Consider the following 15,196-nt stretch of genomic DNA (forward strand, 5'->3'; position numbering starts at 1 on the left):
AAGGAAGGCGTATTCCAAGTTTCACCCAGATATCTCATTATACTCTTGCAACAAAGTTGTTAAGGAGAGTATTATAGTTTTGTTCACATAACGGTTGCTTGTAAGTCCTAAAACTAAAAGAGTCAGATATAGGGTTATATATACTAAAGTGATCAGGGTGACAAGTAGAGTTGAAATCCGGATGTCTGTCTGTCCGTCCGCCCGTGCAAGCTGTAACTTGAGTAAAAATTGAGATATCGTGATGAAACTTGGTACCATAATAAAAGCCATAATAAAATTTGGCACAAGGGATCGCATTAGGGAGGGGCATATCTGGACGTAATTTTTTTGCAAAAGAGGGCGTGGCCCCGCCCCCTACTAACTTTTTTGTACATATCTCGAAAACTACTATAGATATGTCAACCAAACTGTATAGAGTCATTTCTTTTAGGCATTTCCATATACAGTTCAAAAATGGAAGAAACCGGATAATAACCACGCGCACCTCCCATAAAAAGGTTATGTTGAAAATCACTAAAAGTGCGTTAACCGACTAACAAAAAACGTCGGAAACACTAAATTTTACGGAAGAAATGGCAGAAGAAAGCTGCACCCAGGCTTTTTTTAAAAATTGAAAATGGGCGTGGCGTCGCCCACTTATGGACCAAAAAGCCATATCTCAGGAACTCGACCGATTTCAATGAAATTCGGTATATAATATTTTCTTCTTCTTCCAATATAATGCTATTTTGAATTCCATCTGATGCCTTCTCTGTATAATATATACTACATTAGGAACCAATGATGAGAGCGGAATAAAACTTTACACAAATACGGTATTTGAGCTGAGGTATCCCTTGTGAAAAAATTGTCGTGATCGGACTATAACTTTTCACGGTCCCTGATATCGAACGCGAAGAACTCAGTGCCTAACCTAACCTAACCTAATTTTTCAACGAAAATATCGGTAAATCTCTCAGATATTTTCATGTAATTCAGAGGGCATCATTTTTATACTCTCGCAATAAAGTCGCTAATAACGGTACATATCGTCAGATATATGGTTACATATACCAAAGTGATCAGGGTGACGAGTAGAGTTGAAATGCGGATGTCTGTCTATCCATCAAGCTGTAACTTGAGTAAAAATTGAGATATCTTGATGAAACTTGTCTTGCGAGAGTATAAAATGTTCGGTAACACCCGAACTTAGTCCTTCCTGTCTTATTTTTTACTAATGTTACAGCTGCACGGAGACACGGACAACCGCATTTCAACATTTCTCGTCACCCTGATCATTTACACAATCCCATATTTATCTCAATTAGTTTTTAGTGNTACACAATCCCATATTTATCTCAATTAGTTTTTAGTGAAACCTACAACCGTTAGGTGAACAAAATTGTCCGTATTATACTCTGTAGCAACATGTTGCAAGCGTGTTAGAGAAGTTATTTATTTATTTAAAGTTAATTTAAAGTTATTAAATTGTTTTCGAAGTTAACCAAGATTTGCTCTGATATTTTAAAAATTAAAGAAAAAACTGAGCGGATATTTTTCTAGTCGTCCACTACGAATTGACCAGAATTTCTCGGAATGTGGTCTTAAATATTCTCGGGGGTCTTAAATATTTTGTCAGTTGCAGAAGTGGCAAAACTGTTATCAACATAAGCAAGGTTTCTTTTGATTTCTAAAAACCGACTTCAACTTATTGCATTTACAACCAACTTATATCTCTTATTTTGTCTGGCGTACATAACGATATTTTCAGCAATCATTGTAAGAACAAGCCTGTCAATAATTTTCTCAAACGAATACCTTGATGTCCGATCGCTCAATACATTATCAAAGCTATCTTGAACCAAATCTGTAGAGTGATATTTCATGCTGTTGTGAAATATCCCTTGAAATTACTCTASAAGAAATAAAACGCATATAATTGAATTTTGTTGCCAAGAATTTAGCTTTAATATAAAGATACGGGTTTGTCATTATGACATCAGACAGTAATTATTAGTCATGACTCTAAAGCATTCCTCATTGACTGTAAAATTATGGCTTYAAATTTTTAGAAATATGGACCAATGATTCCCTTTTCCCTTTTTGAGGCTGTAACGACTGAGAATTATCATCACACCAAATGCGCCAAGTTTGTTAATTAGTTCAATCGGCCTTTCTTCGATACTCTTTGCCATAGCAACAATAGCGTCATCGGTGCGCACACTGGATATGGTTTCTCTGAGGTTGCGAATTATCCACTCGAGTAAACGTAGTACGAAATGAAAACGTGGTTGTTCGAATTACCGACTCTGCAGKGGATTCTTCTTCCTCTTTATTAGCGTACACATTGCTTACGCGGTTATATTGCAACAAGTACCATAGTTTTCAATAGCGCCCCAGTCGTTCTTCCTTTTTACAGTTTGGCGCTAATTGTAGACTCCAAGTGTTCTTCTCCACCTGGTCTTTCCAACGGAGTGGAAGTCTTTTTCTTCCTTTGCTTTTGCGGGTTTTGCGGCGAATACCCTCAGGGCCGGAGAGCCATAATTGCCGCTGTCTCTTAATTTTCTGAACTATGACGATATCCGCAGAAACTTTCTTTCGAAAACTCGTAACGCAGACTCATCAGATGTTGTTATCGTCCATGCCTCTGCACCATATAGAAGRACGAGAATGATGASTGACTTTGAATTAGAATYTGGTCTTTGTTCGTTGAGGKAGGACTTTACTTCTCAATTRCAWACTCAGTCTATAGTAKCACTTGTTAGCGAGAGTTATTCTGCGTTGAATTTCGAGGCTGACGTTGTTATTGGTGTTAATGCTGATTTCTAAATAGACGAAATTAATTACGACTTCGAAGTTATGACTGTCAATAGTGACGTAGGACCCAAGGGGATTATATCGACCRAATATTGGTAAATATTCTAGAAAAAAATTTGATCGGGTTGCTAAGGTTGAGGCAAACGATCTCTGGAACTGAGTTTTCATCGGTGAATCGCAACAAACTTGATCCACATCTTATGCGGATGGTTACTGGTGAAGAAAAGTGAGTCACTTACGACAACTTCAAGCAAAACGATAGTGGTGGAATCGAAGTGAGCCTACAAATACCGTCAGGAAGGTTTCGCTATATGTTTGATAAGGCTCAAGAAAAGCTTGTGAAAATCGACTGTGGCAGTTGGTAAGATAATCGCATTATGTTAGTATTTATTTATAAAATAAGTTTAAGGTATAAACAAAGTGTGCCCTAAACTCAAGTTAAAGGTTTTGTTTGTTGCTTTCCAGTACTACAAACATATTTGGAAAATAGAAAGGCTTTGCGTTTATGAAATGCTTTCAAATGCGATCCTTATTGGGGAGTTGTGAAGCAGGAACGATAATACTGAAATTGTCAATAAACTCGAGTTTATGACGCAACTTTAAGGCACTAYATCTAATTGACGAAATGCTATCGAAAGCGGTTGGTTTAAACTCCAAAGACTGATGTAACAAATGCAGTTTTGAGTATCTATAAGCATTTAGGAACCCGTATGTATATATAATATTTATGTACATACGTAATGTATATGCTAGTTGTGTACATGAATATATGCATGTGGCACTAGCGTGCTGCCAGTTAGTTCATGCCACTAACTACTTTACATGTCACATGGCAGTGTTGCAGTTGCTCCCATAACAGAAACAAACAGCAGCAACAATAACAATAACATCAGCGAAAACATGCAGCATGCAAACAAGCAACATTGTGCTTTGTGGCAGATACATTTGGCCGATTTGCAAAATACGAATTTCAGTTCAAAATAATTGCACAGGATACACGCTAGCTGCAGCGCAAGCTCACCTGCAATGCGTTATACRAATATACATACATACAAACATGTATCAAGTGCATATATGTGTATGTATATAAATGTTGTATGTATGTAAGATTTGCTTATTTAATGGCTGCAACTTCAATGTGTTCAAAGGTGGCTAGTGGCTTATATCACTACTAATGTTTTTATTGGTGTTGTTGTTGTTGTTGTTGGTCGATTGTCACTGGCTCTGCCTTTGTATGATACGTATGTTGTATATGTACATATGTTAGTGTTTCTATGCGCAGCKCGGTAGTCCCCACTGCAATGCCTCAACGCATTTGCCACATATGCGGTTGACAGTGGGCGCTAGGCGACGCGCCGAGACGCTTGCTGAACGACAACTACGACGACGCCGACGACGACGAGATGCTGGGATATGAAATCACAATTTCTGAGAAATTGTATTTTGATTTATTTATAATGTTGCAACAACATGCATGCAAGCAGTTAATGTCACTTGCAACATGCAGCAGCGGCAGGTACATTTGCCAATGCAATGCATACACAACACACACACACATAAACAAATATAGTATACTTGTGTGTGTATTAAGAGGCATTGTGGCAAGTCTGGTAGGCAGCAGCGCCGAGCGAGCAATTGGTTCCTTGACTTGACTGCAAATTGAATTGGAAATTTTGGAAATCAAAATTTTGATTAAATGAGAAATGAGAAATATGCAAATGTGTAGCTTGTGGAAATTAATTATGCATCGCTATGTATGCGTATCCAAGTAAGCGCGTATGTGTGTGTGTRTGTGTGTGTGCTGCTCAAACAGTTGCGTGACATAACACGAGCAGCTTGCCATCTGATAAGCGAACGCGGAAACGTAAATACACAAAGCAGACACATGCACTTGTCAACTAACACAACTGCACACATACCCAACACACTCACATACATATATACATGCATATGCATATTCCCAAGCACATACACATAAACGCACAAGCATTTATGCGGCATTATCTGACCCCTGTGGGCGTTGGTGAGCGCTTTGCTGTCTGCCTTAGCGATGCAATTTATTTGATAACATTTGCTGAAATAATATATTAAAGCCGAAATGGAATTTTTCACAATGCAAACACATGCTGTAATGATTCGCTTTGCCATTTCAGGCATATACACATACATACGTGTGAGTAATTTATGCAGAACAAGCGCAGTCATTAATTAAATGCTCCGGTAAATATGTAAAGAGTGGAAATAAATAACTCCAAGTAGCAAAGTGGACTGCGGTTTGTATGTTTGCTTGTCTTAGTTTATATGTTTACTTAGGCACATGTCTAAATCAGTGACAGCCGTTTGACTGGTCTTAATGTAATGATTTGACTTAAGACTTACATACGTGTCACGCCACGAATCTAGGTCAGATGGTGTTAAGTCTTATGAATTGTTACAATTTATGAAAAGCTTTATCATTGCAAAAATGTTAAGAAAGTGAAATAGTATCTACTTTCGATTCGCTAAGCATTGGAGAGTAGCAAATAGAACAAACTTGCGGTCCAAGCTAGCGACATGATGTCCTCTGCCGTATGTGTAATTACTTGCACTTCTTTCCTTAAAGCAGAAGTGCGTTCTTTGGTGGCAACAAACATTTTAGTAACCCCTTAGTTTCAAGCGGCGTCCATCTCTTACACCTAACCTAATTAACTCGAATTTAATATAAGTCATTTAAATTGAACCAAATACGCTAAGTTTAAAATATGGGGGAAATCAATRTAATAGGTGAGACAAAATAGCCCATGCGTACTAAACTTCTAAACGATAAATAAAATAAAACACAATTTTGACGGTTTTTTGATATTCAAATAACTTGGAAAGTTATTCAAATTTATATTATTTTGCATGATTTTGGAAAATATTTATTTTCTATTATTACTAGTTATTACATCTATTCTAGTTATTACTGAAAATATGCACTTTCATTTCCCATTACAAATTTTTACAAAAAGTCATTCATATATTCAATTAAGGCCAAACAACGAAATGGAAGAACACCTAGCACGCTGTTGTTGCCGAAACTAGGCTATAACCACGAAAGCACTGATTGTTGTCGATGGSCTCGATAGACCTTATATGCGAAGTTGATAAAACTTATCCCTTAGTCTGCTGCCAAATATGCTTTCTTTGCCTACCCTGACGTTAAAATCGCCAAGCACAATTTTTACATTGTGACCTGTGGTAAATGTCACAACTACTCGTCTCCGTCCTTAAGGGGTTAGGGGTAGTCAGAATTTTCAAAAAATTAATCGTTTTTTTTTTTGCATTAAGTGTCATATCTTAAAAATATTCTTTGAAAATTTCACGTTGATCCRATAATTAGTTTTTGAGTTATTCGATAAATAACAAAGAGAGCTCGGGCAATTCAAAGCGCTCGAGAACAGGTAGTGTGAAACTTTAAACGCGTTTTTTGAACTGGTGACAACTGTAACTCGAAAACCGCTCAGTAGATTTTAATGAAATTTGTACAGATTTTAGAATACATAATAAACTTGGATATTTTTTTCAAAAATTTCGATATTTAAGATTGATTTTTTTTCCATTTTGCCATATTTGCTAATTTTTGAAAAAAAAAATCCTTCGATCAGGCCCATGATTATCTATTTATAAAACTAATTTTTTCCCCGATTGATTTTAGATGAATCTCCAAGGACTTATGGTTGTCACCGCAAGTACCTTTTTTTGGAACTGGGTCAACACAAATAACTATAACTTTGGAAATAAATTTTTTTTCTGAAATTTTTATGACTTCAAGTCAACACATTCTATAATAATTCCATATTACTACTTTTGTCAAATAGCTCGATTTAATAGCAAAAAAAAATAAAAAATACTGAAAATTGTAATTTTTTCGTGCCTCTGACTACCTCTAACTCCTTAACTCTCTATCGCATTTCTTGGTGGCCATCATCGAATGTGGGGTCTTTTATAGGAAGATTATACACATTTACATACATAGCGAGCCGCTTGTTTCAAGACCGACGCCCGCTCGCAGCCGCACCTCTGGTGAGCAGATGCTGCAATTAAGCTGCAGCGAACCCTAAAATCAAATACGCCAGAGTAGCTCCGCTGAAGCTTCCTATCTTTTTGCCGTAACCCCAGTTTCCACACGTGTTGGTTACCGCATCTTACACAAGTTACTCAATACTTTTTCACTTTCCTATTGTTCGATAGTAAATATAAGCGGTTCCATAACAAAATTTGGTACCTTGAATACAGAATCTCCAGTGAAGAGTATGGGCACCTCAGTACCACCGATCATCGTTCTCTGGTTTTAAATAACACTTTTTGCATCTATAATCTATTGCTTTAAATAAAACCGTTGAATACTATGGCTTAAAAGTATAATATTATTGTAGGCTTCGTTCTTTGGAGACTTGGCATCTATATGACAACCATCTATTGAGCCATTAAGGGGATCCCGCATAATAAAACCACTCCTAAATTCATTGACTGTCGGAAGATATGCATCAATTCGTTTTAAAGCACTTCAAATATTTTTTTTCGCATGCCTACGTCTATTCAACATACCTTACCCTAAAAAAAACTTAAAATTCTTCTATACTCAGCAGAAGAAGCTAATATACAAAAGCCACAGAAATTCGACAGAAGGTGTTGTTCTAGCGCACATTTTTTAGTCGATCCACTAAATACGCGGTGTGTTCAAAAAGTATCGCGAATTCTGTGTTTTTTCAAAAATTATTTATTTATTCATGAATATATATTTTTTYCCCTTCAAAGTAAACCCCATGAGATATTATACACTCATGCCAACGGTTTTTCCAATCTTCGAAGCATTTCAAAAAATATTTTTTTTCTATCTTCTTCAGCTCCTTCTTCGATGCCGTCTTTATCTCGTCATGAGAAKCGTAACGTCGTCCTTTCATGGGCCACTTCAGTTTAGGGAACAAGAAAAAGTCACAGGGGGCCAGATCTTTGGAATACTTTGGCTGCCGCATCATTAGTGTGTTGTTATGGCAAAAATGTCGCGCACAAGCAACAATGTGTGAGCAGGGGCGTTATCGTGGTGCAAAAGCCAATTTTTGTCACATCTTCCCGGCCTTCTGAGAACATTTTGTACCACCGATAAACGCTGCTTCGGTCCAAGGTAACTTCTCCGTATGCCACAGTCAACATTCCGAATGTATCCGCGCACTTAATTTCGTTTTTCACACAAAATTTGATACAGGTTCTTCGATCCATTTTTTTAAATAGGTAAAAATCGAAGACGATCCAAAACACGTGCAAGCAAAGCAGCTGTCAACAATTAAATGAACATTCAAAATGGCCGAGCTTGTCGGCATAAGTGAGAGACATGAGTACCAACATAACGCGACAAAAAATTCGAAATTCGAATATACGTAACCCGCGAAAATTCAAAATTCACGATACTTTTTGAACACACCTCGTAGAAGAAAGTCTGCCGGCTTATTCGAAACGAATTTTTATGTTTTTCTTGAATGAAAAGCCTAAATTCGTTTTCYCAAAATTTAATGTATTTGACCTATGAATTCAAAAATTCCGTTTATATTGAAAACAAACGTTTTTGTATTTACCACAGACCAGTACGTTCAGTGTGTTCCAAATTCCTTTTCTTTAATGCACTCCTTTTATATAATAAAAAAGGAGCAATTCAATGCCTCACATTGCTAATTTGAAATATTTATTTTTCTTCCTCATAAGRTTTTATATTAATGTTGTTTGCTGCTATAACTTATATGGCATCCATTTTCCTGCTTTATATTTTTTTCTTGTATTTTCAGCGCATTTTGTTTTGTCTCTTGGATCGAATGAAAACGATTTCCATGGGGTAGCAGTATCAGTTTCGGGAACAAGAAAAAAATCAAACGGTAGTTGATTCAGTTTAGTMGAGTAAGAACGCGTTTCAAACCTAAAATATCCAAGCAAATCATTCGACCGGACTCGCGAGAGATAGAGAGTTTTCTTGCTATCTCATTAACACTTGTCTGAACGAGACATCCATGTAAAATATTTTACGCAACCGAATAACGAAGTATTAATTGGGATCCACATTCAGATGAATTATATAAAATTATTGGGAGTTAGACTTGATATTGCATGAAGTTTTCACATTTCAGAAATACATATTTGAGCTCGTAATTTTTTAGAATTTAAGAATTAAGAAAACTAGATTACTTTAAACTAGAGACCACGATCCAAAAGACATCTATAAATTATAATTCTCTGTTTTTAAAAAATTTAGCAAAAGATACCATGAGTTCCGCTGCAGCCTCATTGTAAAGTACATTTGGCCAACAAATTTGCAAAAATAAATAATTCAAATCAAGATCAGTAACCTTGCCTGTTGCATTATACCGCCACCGCAATTGCGGTTCCCTTTAAAACGCCTGGTCTTTTTATTGTGTAACCATTGCCTGACTTTGAGAGTTACGACACTACATAGTAATTAAATAACTTCACACCTTTGGCACTTATCGAATCGTTGYGAGCAAAACTTATGCGCTCACGCACAACAAAACAACAATTTAATGAGGGCACATACAAGTTGTGAGAGGGCGGTTGCCGAATCACACGCCCGCCACACTGGAGCGAAGTGCATAAGTGGCCGGCAATCGGCAYCGATACGGGCMGGCGGGCGGACACCTTCGATGGATGTTGGTCGCTTGATYATACGATCGGCTGCATAACTCCTCGTCGAATGGCCTCGTATGGCCAATTGCGAMTGGGCGGCAGCAGTTGCCTGCCAGCGGTTTAAACTAAAGCGTGTGATTTTATTATTGCACTTCACTTCATTTATTTCACGTTGTTGCTTTTTTTTGTTTCTGCATTTGGCATTCAAGTGCCGCTGCGAAATATTCGCGCGATTTGTAAAAGTGAGCGGACAATCAGTGTCTGYCCGCCTGCCGGCCCGTATGCGGTATGTTCGTGTTTGCTGTTTTGTGCGCGAAATCATTTGCCATGTTCACTGTGAATTCTTCAAATACTTCCCAATAGAGTGCTCGATACGTATTGAATCGCGCTGCAGTCACAAAGCTGACACCGATTTGTAGCGACACAGCGAAACAACACACGAAACGCGCAGCAACATTATTATGTGCGGCAACAACAACGACAAGTACATTATCGGTGGGCAGTTCCACTTCACCAATCGTTCACATTTTTCACACTGATCGCTTCCATAGCTGTGTGATGGTGTCGGCGATCGCCTTCGGTCATTCGTACCCAAACAATTCCATTCGTTGTGTGATATCCATATCCACATGGACATTGGCATTCGCAGATCGATTTTACAGTCACTTGGTGAATAGTGCGAATTTGGCTTTGCTCCACCACCTGCCGCCCTTGGCATCCTTATGGTATGTTCTCAGTTCCATATGGTTTTTGAGCAAAGGAAAATAAGTGCCTTGCAGTTGACCATTTGTACACTTGGCATTCCATATATGCCGTCGACGATTTTTTGGTTGCTTTTTCGCTCAGGAGAAAGTCAAACAGTGTGTTAGTTTTRTGACAGAACAGAAATTATGGTATTAGCTAACCGTAAATTATTCAAACATGGAATATGTCAAGCGAGATGAGAAGAAACTTGGAGCATTCCAAAGAACTGTTTTCCGCAATGCCTTTCCACGAACTGTATGAGCTCTTCCAAAGCATTTTATGCCACAACCTCAAAAACAACACAAATAGAAATGTTAGAATAAATCCGTACAGAAATTAAGTGGGAGGTTAGCTTATAAACACATACTCGAACTCTTTCAATTGACCTCCTTTTCAATTGATCCTCTTTTCAAACTGGTACATGAGCTATCCCTCCAAAGGCAGCCATTAGGTCCTTGTCAAAAAAGCAAAGAACGCTTTTAGAACCCTTACGGAACCCTTTGAACGAAGTAGAGATTCACCGAAGTTAATACACGAACTTGACAACTGCACTGTTACCTTCAAACGAGCTAGCAAGTGGTGATAAGCAATAGCAGCTATGCAGTCGCAAGTTATTTTTGGCCCAAGGCAAATAGTAAGTGGTCCAGGGAACTTTTCGCACTTAGCAAAGCCCACTTTTAAATGGTTGTAGGTGTTTTAAGTGGACACTGATCGATCAGGATTTATGCAGTAAAATTGAACATTTTCCCAGATGCAAATTGCATTAGCTGTTTGGAAGGAAACGACATAGAATCATCTAAACACTTTCTTCCTCAATGTCGCACTATTGTCAGATCAAGCCACAAATACTTTGGATCGCATACTTTTAGACACCCAACCGAAATAGTGGAAATAGAAATAAAACATCTAAGATGGCTTCACAAAGGACTTTACATAATAGTCTAAGTGTATTCTTCCGCCTCGCTGAGAGATCAGCCACCTAATCTAACCCAATACTCTGAATTTTGAACTTGCAATGTGATATCGCGGTAGTAACAATGATAATCCGAGGGTTCGATGTGACTTTATCGACATCAAAAAGCCATAATAGGAAAGTAAATAACAATCAACAGTTTTAATTATAAGTTAGATGGCTGGCAAATCGATATATTTCGGGTTATAACAGAGTTTACAACAGCGCGCCAGTCGTTTTTCCTTTTCGCTGTTTGGCGCCAATTGGACATTACAAGTGTTGCCAGCTCCTTCTCTACCCGGTCTTTCCAACGGAGTGGAGGTTCTCCTCTTTCTCTGCTTCCGCTGGCGGTACTACTCTGAGGTGGAGTGTTTCCATCTATACGGAGCTGGCTTGAGCCATATGAAAAATAATCGTTTTGGTCACTCCTAAGTGAATGACGCTCAGAGAACYTTCCMCACWAGCGGGAACATAACAAAAAAACTAAGATAMCCCTACAGAGGTAACCCTACAGAGTGACAAATATATAAAGCTAATCAAATCAGTTACCTATTAGTATACCTAGATATTGCGGAATTGCATCCGTCCGATTGAAAAATATTGTAGTTAATAGATAGGCCGATTTTACATAAAGTATAGACTTTATACGCGACTATCCAACGCAGAGAAAGGAGAGCAGAGAGATGAATTAATATCAGCGAGAGCTATAGCCGTCGGTACAAAATGTACTACACAGTGCTTAGACGCCCACTCTAGAAATGGCTTCCACCGAAAGCATAAAGATATCAAAATTAAATACCGTAGAACTTTGTGAACTTGTTGACAAAATATTAACTTACGAATTATCAAACAGTAATGAAAGCCAATGACCAGGTCATTAAGGAAACTCACACTCTTCACTGTAGCAAATCCACCGACAATTTGTCTGTATGGCCATATTTTACTAGTCAACTTCATACTCTTCATTATTTATCGTTTTTTCTGAACTTTACTTCTCACCCCTTGTTTTTATTCACCAGATTGCCAGCTTGTACTTTATGTCACTGCGACGCCTTGTTGCTGTTGTTTTTGTATAAGTTACAAGCCTTCAAGTGTTGCCTGGACTCCGCCGAATGATTTGTGTGTGAGTTGCAGAACCGTAGCGTACGACAACARCAAAAACAAATCGAATCGATTCGAAATAGAAACAAATCGTATTGAACAACGCCAATTGAAGAGAGCGCGCGATTCGCATGCTCGCGGAGCGGGGCAACGGTGGCCGCGTGTGCTGTGCGATGGGAGGCGGTGCCGCAGAGGCTGTGCAAAGTGTAAATTTATGATTATGCGATGTTATCGAAAGTGAAAAAATTATATGTTTTTTTTACACTTTATAAATGAGCAAAGCAGATTATTAAATCGCGCGCGAGTTTTATTGTTGAGCTAACGTTTTTTTTTTTTTTTTTGTCGTTTTACGAGTTTTGCGAGCCAGCTGTTCGGACATCTGCACAAAAGTACTGTTCACTTGTGTGTTTGAGTACAAGTTTAGCAATTTTCGATGTTTCTATTAAGTACAAGAAACTGATATTTTCGCATTCACAAGTTAGAAGCAACTTCTTATTCCTTTCAATTATTTGGAAGTGTAATGTTATTATTTTATTACATTTTTTTTTGCTTTTGTAGTGTGTGCTGTTTGATGAAGAGCATCATTTACCGCTTAGTTTATTATCTCTGACTTGCACACTTCCTCGACAACACTCAACAGGAAGCAAGGAAGAAATATTAAATAATGACTTTACACGCTTGACAGGACATGCTCGATGCTCGCTCAAGCGCTGAAACAAAAGCCAACGCTYCATCATATTCACCGTAAGAAACTTCAACGAGTACATTATTGTCATAAATATAAATTTTCATTGTCAATGAGTTGATTACTCCCTGCTTTCTACTCACACTACATAAATGGCGATTAGATTGCGCATAAAAGAGGTAAGCAGAATTTGCAACACAGAGAAAAATTGCACAGTGTTTTTGATTCTTCAACATTTATGTGGAGACACCCCTTTAAGCATAAAGAACTGGATCACGAAAAAGCTTCAATTAGCAGCGCAAAAAGCTTAAATGAGAAACGAAACTACCTAGCTGTCGTTGAAATAGCTAGTCTCGAATAACAGTGGCCCTATCGAAAATGGTGGCTAATATTGGAGGACCAAGCCAGGGCAAGCGAGCACTCTTGGCTAAAGTCAGTCAGACGGTGCTCCTTGGACGCGCGTATCATGCCGCCGGACATAATGTCATTAGAACTCCAAAGAGTGTATGGAAAACCCAGAGGTATTAAAAGACGCCTTACAGCAGTAAAGCGTAATGAAGAAAAGCAGAAAAACATATCCGAGTGGCAGAGGCGCTGAGACATGGCAGAAAAAGGAACGTGGAGAAAGGCAAGGGTGGAGAGAAAACACGATRAGACTGATTACTACYTGACGCAATTCCTGACCGGACACGGATGCTTCCGACAATAAATCTATAAATATGGTTACGCTGACGGAACAGAATCTTCATTCTGCAGTAAAGGCAATGAAAGCGCGCAGGAATTTTCTTTTGCTGTCCGAAATACGATGTGGAGAGACTCTTCTAAAAAAAAACGTGTCACCTAAGAAAATAAAATATTCTGCCCCACATGATACAACCTAAACTCGTGTGAGATAAAATGAAAATAYATATCCAGACAATAATGAAAATAGAAGAATTGGGGAATAAGAGACCAGAACAGTACCCATGGGGAGAAATCTCGGCTGAGCTGCCTAGGACTGAGAGTACCTATGAAGACTCTTCTTCAAAACAAAAAACTAAAAGAAACCTAAGAGAAAGTTAGTGTTACAGATGGGTGTAATAAGACCACTACCACGCCCAAAAAGYGCCAATAAACGAAAAGTTACAAAACTGTAAGTTGTAAAAGGAGTAACGCAGTAGTTAGAGACACCTGTGGACGTTAAAAAAAATAGCATTGAACTCAACTAATATTGGTTTGATAGTGAACGAAGGCAAGACGAAAAAATGTCTGTCATCAAACAAACAGTCGTCGCTCTCGCTACTTGGCTCCTACGTCACTATTGACAGTCATAACTTAGAAGTCATAGATAATTTCGTCTATCATGAAATCAGTATTAACAATGTCAGCCGGAATAACTCTTGCCAACGGGTGCTACTTCGGACTGAGTAGGCAATTGTGAAGTTCTCTCCCGATGAAGAAAATTAAAATCTACAATTTCCCGTCCTGTTATGTGGTGCAGAGGTATAGACGATGGCAACATGCTGCGGAAGATTAAGGGTCCTTCGCGTATTGGCAACGGCGAAAACCACAGTCGATGGAACGATGAGCTGAACGAGATATACGACGACATTGACATAGTTCAATGAATTAAGATACAGTGAATGGATCGAATTAATAAAAAAACCTCAGGTCTGAGAGTATTCCACGCAGTACCCACCGGGGGAAGCATAGGCAGAGGAAGACCTCTACTCTGTTGACCTCCAATTGACGTCAAACAGTGAAAACGAAGAACGACTGCTACGCTGTTGTAAACTCAGCAATAACCACGTAAGCGGTGTATATTCCAATAAAGAAGAAAAGAAGATATGTATATGAAGGATAGTGTTTGCTCTTGATCGAAATACGAAAGTTAGTTCATTCTAAGATTCGTTCAAACACTGTGGGTTTTTGTAACAATGTTCTTGTTTACAGTGTACCCTATTTACCAAAAAATATTTTACCTCACTAACATTTAGCCATGATGAACCGAAAATTTACTAAATCAGCCGACAATATTTKCAGATCTTAAGTGCAAGGGTATTTGTATGAGATAGCTAATTTCATAGTCTTAAAGTACAAAAAGTCATAAGCATTGCCGGAAGAGTGTAAAAAATATGCACAAAAACAATGCAACACCTCAACACCACAATAAATATAATGATGAAGTAAACGCAACCTTTGCACCCTATGTACCGTTAAATCATCAGGGATGCTTTACGATTTATGCAAGCGCTACGCCAGCGGCAAATCTTAAGATAGTCGCACTA

Source organism: Bactrocera latifrons, unplaced genomic scaffold (assembly GCF_001853355.1).
Source record: "Bactrocera latifrons isolate USDA-ARS-PBARC rearing strain unplaced genomic scaffold, ASM185335v1 scaffold_66, whole genome shotgun sequence".
Taxonomy (NCBI): domain Eukaryota; kingdom Metazoa; phylum Arthropoda; class Insecta; order Diptera; family Tephritidae; genus Bactrocera; species Bactrocera latifrons.